We start from the raw sequence: 6,682 nt of genomic DNA on the forward strand, positions 1-6,682 counted from the left end.
AGTACCTATCTCATAGGCCTAAGGTGAGGTTATCCACATAGCAAGCTCAGCACAGGGCCTGGCACACAGCAAGCTCAATAAACGCTGGCTGTGTACTTTTACTTCAAGAGAGCTCAAGGGAAAAACTAAGATTCTTTTTTTTTTTTTGAGACAAGAGTCTCAAGCAGTCGTCCTGGGTAGATTGCTGTGGCCTTATAGCTCACAGCAACCTCAGACTCCTGGGCTTGAGAAATTCTCCTGCCTCAGCCTACCAAGTAGCGGGGACTACAGGCGCCTGCCACAGTGCTTTGCTATTTTTTTGTTGTAGTTGTCATTGTTGTTTAGCAGGCCCGGGCCCATTCGAACCTGCCAGCTCCTGTGTATATGGCTGGTGTCCTACCCACTGAGCTACAGGAGCCACCCCCAAACTAAGATTCTTGAAGCCAGAACCTCAGAAACCCAAGAAGCTATCATCTCCAGGAAAGGGGTATGGTAAGCAGAAACATGGTGATGATGATGACGATGAAGATAGCAAAGGCTTGTATGGGGCGTTTTACAGATGAGAGTACCAGGTAAGGCATGGAGAGATGAAGTGATCAGCACAAGGGCACATAATCATGAGCAGCGGCACTGGGGGTCGTCTACGGCGGCAGGAGGAAGCTGTGGAGAGCACAGCAGACGCTCAGTGGTGGTTTCTCCTGCGCAAGATCCCTCTAAGCCCCAGGCCTGAAAGTCTGGCTGAGTCACCTGCTTCAGGAATCTGGGGGACTTAGGTCCCTGCTCCCAGCCAGTCAAGCAGGCTGGGCCATGGCATCAGTGTGTACCACTTGGATGCTGCAGGTGGGGACCCTCTCTGGCCCCACCTCATTCCAGGGACAGGAACACAGCCTTTTCACCCTCAGCCTTTAAGGGAAGGCACCCACCTGCCCCTTAACCTTCAGGCTGTGCTGTGCTGTGCTGATGTCTGGCATCCAGACACTGGGCTTCATGCCCAGGTAGATCGGGCTTCCAGATGTGACCACTGGGACTGAGAGGGCTGAGGTCAGGGGAGAGCCAGGATTTGAACCCACGTCTGCCAACATGAAGGCCTCTGTGGCTTAACCGAAAAGAGCATGTGGCATCCATCAGGCTCACATCTGGCTGACAGTGGCTTGTTTTGCACACTGTTTTTAATAAAAAAACTATTTAAAAAAACCAATCGCTGACATTTATGGGGTGTCAGTTACTGAGATCCAGGCCCTGTGACATCATTTAATCCCCTCAGCTGCCCTCAGAGGGCCAGACCATTTTCATCCCTGTTTACAAAAGAGAAAACCAAAGCCCAGGAAGTCAAAAGGACATGGCAGACATTTGTGTTTCCTGCCTGTCCCCACCCTTTACCCCCTTGTCCAGGACAGGCACCCAGTTTCCTTTTGGGGAGCCTCCTACCCTCACTATTGGCAGTGGGGTTAAGATTACAGGTCAAGGTGCTCTGTTCTCCTCTGTCCAAGGGATGGGCACAGGACCCGGCACAGCCTGTCACACGTTCTCTCCTGAACATTGACTGTTGAATCATGTGTCACATCCACAGGCCACGGCTGCTTCACCTTGGAGACTCTGCTGGTCCCTCCTGCCTGGGCCCACTCGGCCGAATCCAGTCTATTTCGAGACTTCAACTTCAGGGGTTACCTCCTATCCCTCCAGTGAGTTCCCACATCTCACAGGGCTCATCCTCCACAAGGCCTGAGGCTGGGAGTCCAGAGTCCTAGCCACTCTGCTTTTGTAGGTAAAAGCAAAAACAAGTATTTCCTGGGCCCAAGGACCTTGCAAAGTGACTAGCAAATTTGCATTTTCTACCACAATAAAGCTGCATTATTTTTATAAAAGAGTAATGTTTTAAACTGCTCAGAGTCCTCAGTCTTCCTGGTTTCACAAGCCCCATAGAACACCTCCTGGTACCCCAAGAGCCACATACAATCCAGTTGGAGATGCTCGCCTGAAGGGCATTTGGTGCCCGAGGCTGGCCCTGGGGTGTGGGTGGATGGGGGTCCAGCATGACAGTGCTCCTCAGGACCCTGAGGCCATTCTTTCCCACCTTTACAGTTTTGTCATATCCACGTCCTGCCCGCCTGTACCATCATTTTCTTAATATTTTGAGTACAATTGATCACATACTCTTAAAATTACTTAGAAATCTAGAAGACATCAGTGCATAAACAGAATGCTGTCACACACAGACAACAGTGTGTGCTACAGTCCAGCTCACCAGCAGCCAGGCCTTTGCTGGGGGGCTAACATGGTGTCAGAGAGGTACCACGGACGCCCAGCACCACCCTGAGCCTTCTGCCATGATGTGATCAGAAACAAAAGTTTAAAGGGAAGCAGAGGAGATGCAGTTTCTCAGTGTGTACACTGATGTTATTTAAGGTCATGGCATGCACCATACCCATCACGTTTTGGAAAACACCATTCCTCATGGTACAGTTGCAAACAGGAGGGAAAGAGCATTGTCCAAGGCCACACAGCATCTCAAAGGAAGAGCTTGGAGCTAGGCTGTCCTACCCACGTCCCAGCTCTTTCTCTAGCACCTTGCTTTGTCTCTTTAAAGCATTTCAGAGGCTCCCAGGCAACTCCTGATGATCTGGGACCACATTTTAATCTCCAGCAGCCACTCCTCTTCCATCTGTTGGGTTTGGACCCTCCGCACCCCCACCCCCACTGCACCCACAGTGCCAGTTGGTGTGGGCTCTGCAAATGCAAACTCATTTAAATGTCAGCTGGAGCAACAGAGAGCTTAGAAAGGCAAACAGGTGACAGAAATAGATGTGACAATCACAGTATCTTAGACTGTCAGCAGGCGCTTTCAGCCCCCTCTTAACCCTTCCTGGAGCAAGTAGCCCTTGGAGCATCAAGATAACTAGAGACACCGCCCCCCACCCCAGGGAAACCTCATGTACATGCATAATTTTGCATGTAATTTTGGAGGGGTCTTGAGACCCGTCCAGCCCCCACAGTCTTTTTTTCTTTTCTTTTCTTTTCTTTTTTCTTTTTTTTTTTTTCAAAAAGCCTTCTGATGCCAAGAATTTGGAAATGACTGATCTCGTTGGTTTTTCAGGCAGCTTCCAGTTAATGAACTGTGAAGACATGCTCAAATCCACTCTAGAAGCTGGGTTCAGGGTCAACCTTTTGCAACCAAAACCCTTTCCCTTTGGTTTACCCTTTAGGGAGAGTACGCCATAGGGTTTGTCTTAAAGGTGCAGGCATTTCTCTAGTGTCAATAAAAATCTTTGACGTCTTTGAAGAGGATCCAAGGTTAAATCTCAGCAGGAAGGAGACAGGAGCCTGCAAGGCCATGGCCTCTACCTCTTGCCTTGCACCATTCAGGCCCCATCTGACAGAAAGCAAAAGCAGCCACACCCCATTGATTACTTAAGTCTGAGATCCTGGCTAAGGTTCTGAGTGCCCTAAGTGTGCCCATCCTATCTTGTCATCTCGGTGTCCCCATCTTTACCAAAGGAAAGAGTCAGAGTCCTCCATGGTGCCCTGGCTAGGGACCAGCCCCAGGCCAGGTCTCCCTTCTTGTTATAGGACTTTGCATGAGTCCTCAGCACTCCCAGGCTGAAATTGTCTCTGTTCTCCTGGTTGCTTTGTTTCTTTTTCTTTTTTTTTTTTTTAATTTTTATTTTTTTTTCAGTGGTTGCTTTGTTTCTTAGCAAGATTGGGTAAAAGATCTCTTCCCTCAATAAACTGATAGGGACAGAAGCTGAAAAATAGGGCTGGAAAGAGAGGCGTCTGGGGCAGGGAGGGTGGGAGGCTGAGGCAAGAGATTCGCTTGAGCCCAAGAGCTTGAGGATGCTGTGAGCTGTGATGCCACGGCATTCCACCGAGGGCGACATAGTAAGACTCTGTCTTTTGAAAAAATAAATAAATAAATAAATAAAGTCCTTGTCTATTAGCCCCAACTGTTGCTTATTCACCTCCAGTGACAGGGAGCTCCCTCCTTTCTCAGACTGGCTATTCCATTGCTGGACAGTTCTGATGATTAGGAAGTTCTTCTCAAATATCCCTTTCTGACCTTCCCTTTTCAGTCAAACATCCTAAAATTCTATGGCAGAGAGCCCCCTTCCTTCATGGATAAGTTATCAGTTATAGATTTGGGTGATTTATTTTCAGGTGATAAATTTGAACCTGCTCTCAACTTGCATGGAGTTGATCCCAGGCTGGCTAAGCAACTTTCACGTCCGATGTACATGTTTGGGGAAGTGTGTGTGTGTGTGTGTGTGTGTGTGTGTGTGTGTGTTCGCCGGTGTGGGTGAGGAGGAGAGATTTAGAAAGAGCGAGGAGACAGAGTGACAGAGAGAATGTATTTCAAAGCCTCGTAACACAGTAGGCCAATGTCACTCCTTATGTAAGCCTAATAGCTTCTGGGAGATTGGGGTTGTATTCGAGGCCCCATCGTTAGCTGATTAAGGCTGATTATTCCAAGGGGAGGGGGCAGTGAAAAGGGATATGAAGTTACGTAACTATCTATTTATTTAGAGTTAATCCATCCTTCTAAATTTGGGGACTGGAATCATTCAAAGATGAGTTTCTGTCATTTGGAGGTGATGCTGGTACCCAGGGTCATCTTGGAGATTTCTTTCCAGGGAACCACTCTGACGTCTTCTCACAGTGCCAGGAGAACTCATAAAGGGACGCTGTGCTGCCCAAGACATTTCACACCCTGGAGCAGGTGCATTTGCAATAGTGGGGGGTGGGTAGTGCGGTGACAGGGAGTGCTGGTGAACTAGAACTCATATCCAATGAAGCTGGGAAACTTTAGGAAAACCTGGACAGTTGTGGTCACCCTCAGGGTATGGCATGTGTTTATGCATGTGGCCTGATGTGGCTATTTCCAAGTGGGTTTTCTTTCTACTTGGGCTCATGGGTTTGCTGTTCTAAACATTTTGGCTCAGGGGTGTGGAAAATCATGACAGCCATTCAGGTGTGCTCTGCACAAGGACACTGTGTCTAACTGGGCACCTCTCTCATCAAAAGTAGTGTAGATTCATCTGTGTATGAAGATGATGTTTTGCAGGTGGCTGCAAAAGACAGGCTAACAAAATCATTGTTACAATCATCTTCTGGAAGCCAGAAGTCGAGTCCTGAGCAGAAGCAGCTCCTTTCTGATTTGCAGAAAGACACCATGTGGGCTCTCCGCGACCTGCCTCTAATGTGCACAGATGCTGATTGAATCCAACTCAGTTCACACTAACTACAGTCCTCTTCAGGGAGAAGCTGCTGAAGGCTGAGAATAAAGAACAGCTGCAGAGATGTGACTAGTCAGTTCAAGATCACAGAAGCATTTCCCAGACCATTGCCAAGAGGTCCTAGCATCCTCCAACAGCGCATGAGATAAGGTGCATCTGAAAGCACTTTATTAACTGGAAAGAGTCGACACCTACTTTAAGAAAGCTACAATGTTGAGTCAGAGTGAAGCATAAGCCACACTTAACTCGGCTACTTTCTAGCTCTGTAACGTGTAAGAATCAAACCGGAAAATGAAAAACCCCATCCCAGAGCCTGGCTCACAATGAACACTCCATAAATACTTAATTTCTGCCTTAAGGCTACTTTCAAAGTCCATAGGCAGTGCTATTTTCTTTGAAACCCTATGTTCTTAGAACAAAATTCCAATTCCTTACCCTGGCTAAAAAATCCTGTGTCTGACTCCCTGTCCCCCCAGTCTGAACTCATCCCCACACACTCTCTGAGCTCACTCCATTTCTTGCTGTTCTGGAATTCGCTAAGCCCATTCCCACCCCGGGGCCTTTGCACGTGCTGTTCCTGTGTCTGGGATACTCCTTCCTCATCTTTCCATGATGAGCTGGTTATCCTTATCTAGGCCTGGGACAAATGTCTCCTCAATGTAAAGTAGCCTCTGCTGCCTCCCACCACTCACCCACGTTCACGTTCTGCATTGTCCGGATTGCTCCCTACACTTTATTTTCTGGCTCTTTATTTTCTGTCTCTATCGCCAAAATTGAAGCTCCATGAGACCAACCACTTTTGTCTGTCTGCTCATTCCTGTATTGCAGCCTCTCAGCATCTAACAAATGGGTGTTGCTGAATGACTCAGGTGTGAGGAGGAGGGAGCCTTGGCCTCCTTCTCTTGCTCTTTCTTGTCACCGATCACATCTCCTTTTGCCCACATTCTTTCCGGTCTCCCTGGATGACCTTCCGTCCTTTCCCTTGATCCCCTTGCTTGCTCTACAGGGGCTTAAAACATCTTGTTCTTTCTCAAAAATTATTTTACCACAAAGACATTTGCACCAGAATGTTTACTGCAGCTCAATTCATAATTGCCAAGTCATAGAAGCAACCTAAGTGCCCAGCAACCCATGAATGGATCAACCAACTGTGGTATATGGATACCATTTATTCAGCCATTAAAAAAGATGGAGACTTTACATCTTTTACATTGACCCGGATAGATGGAGTTGAAATATATTCTTTTTAGTAAAGCATTGCAAGAATGGAAAACTAAATATCCATTGTACTCATACTAATATGAAACCAATATATAAACATCTGCATGCTCATGTGAACAATAAAACACAAATATATGGGGGTAGAGGGAGTTGTGGGGGGGAGGAGAGAGGACGGCTGGCAGGAGGAGGGAGGGCATGAGGGGGGATCTCACTTAATGTACACATTGTGAGGGTGTATAACGCCCCCCCCCCCC

The sequence above is a fragment of the Otolemur garnettii genome, unplaced genomic scaffold, assembly GCF_000181295.1.
Source record: "Otolemur garnettii isolate 467f Iridium unplaced genomic scaffold, OtoGar3 scaffold00101, whole genome shotgun sequence".
NCBI classification, from domain to species: Eukaryota; Metazoa; Chordata; class Mammalia; order Primates; family Galagidae; genus Otolemur; species Otolemur garnettii.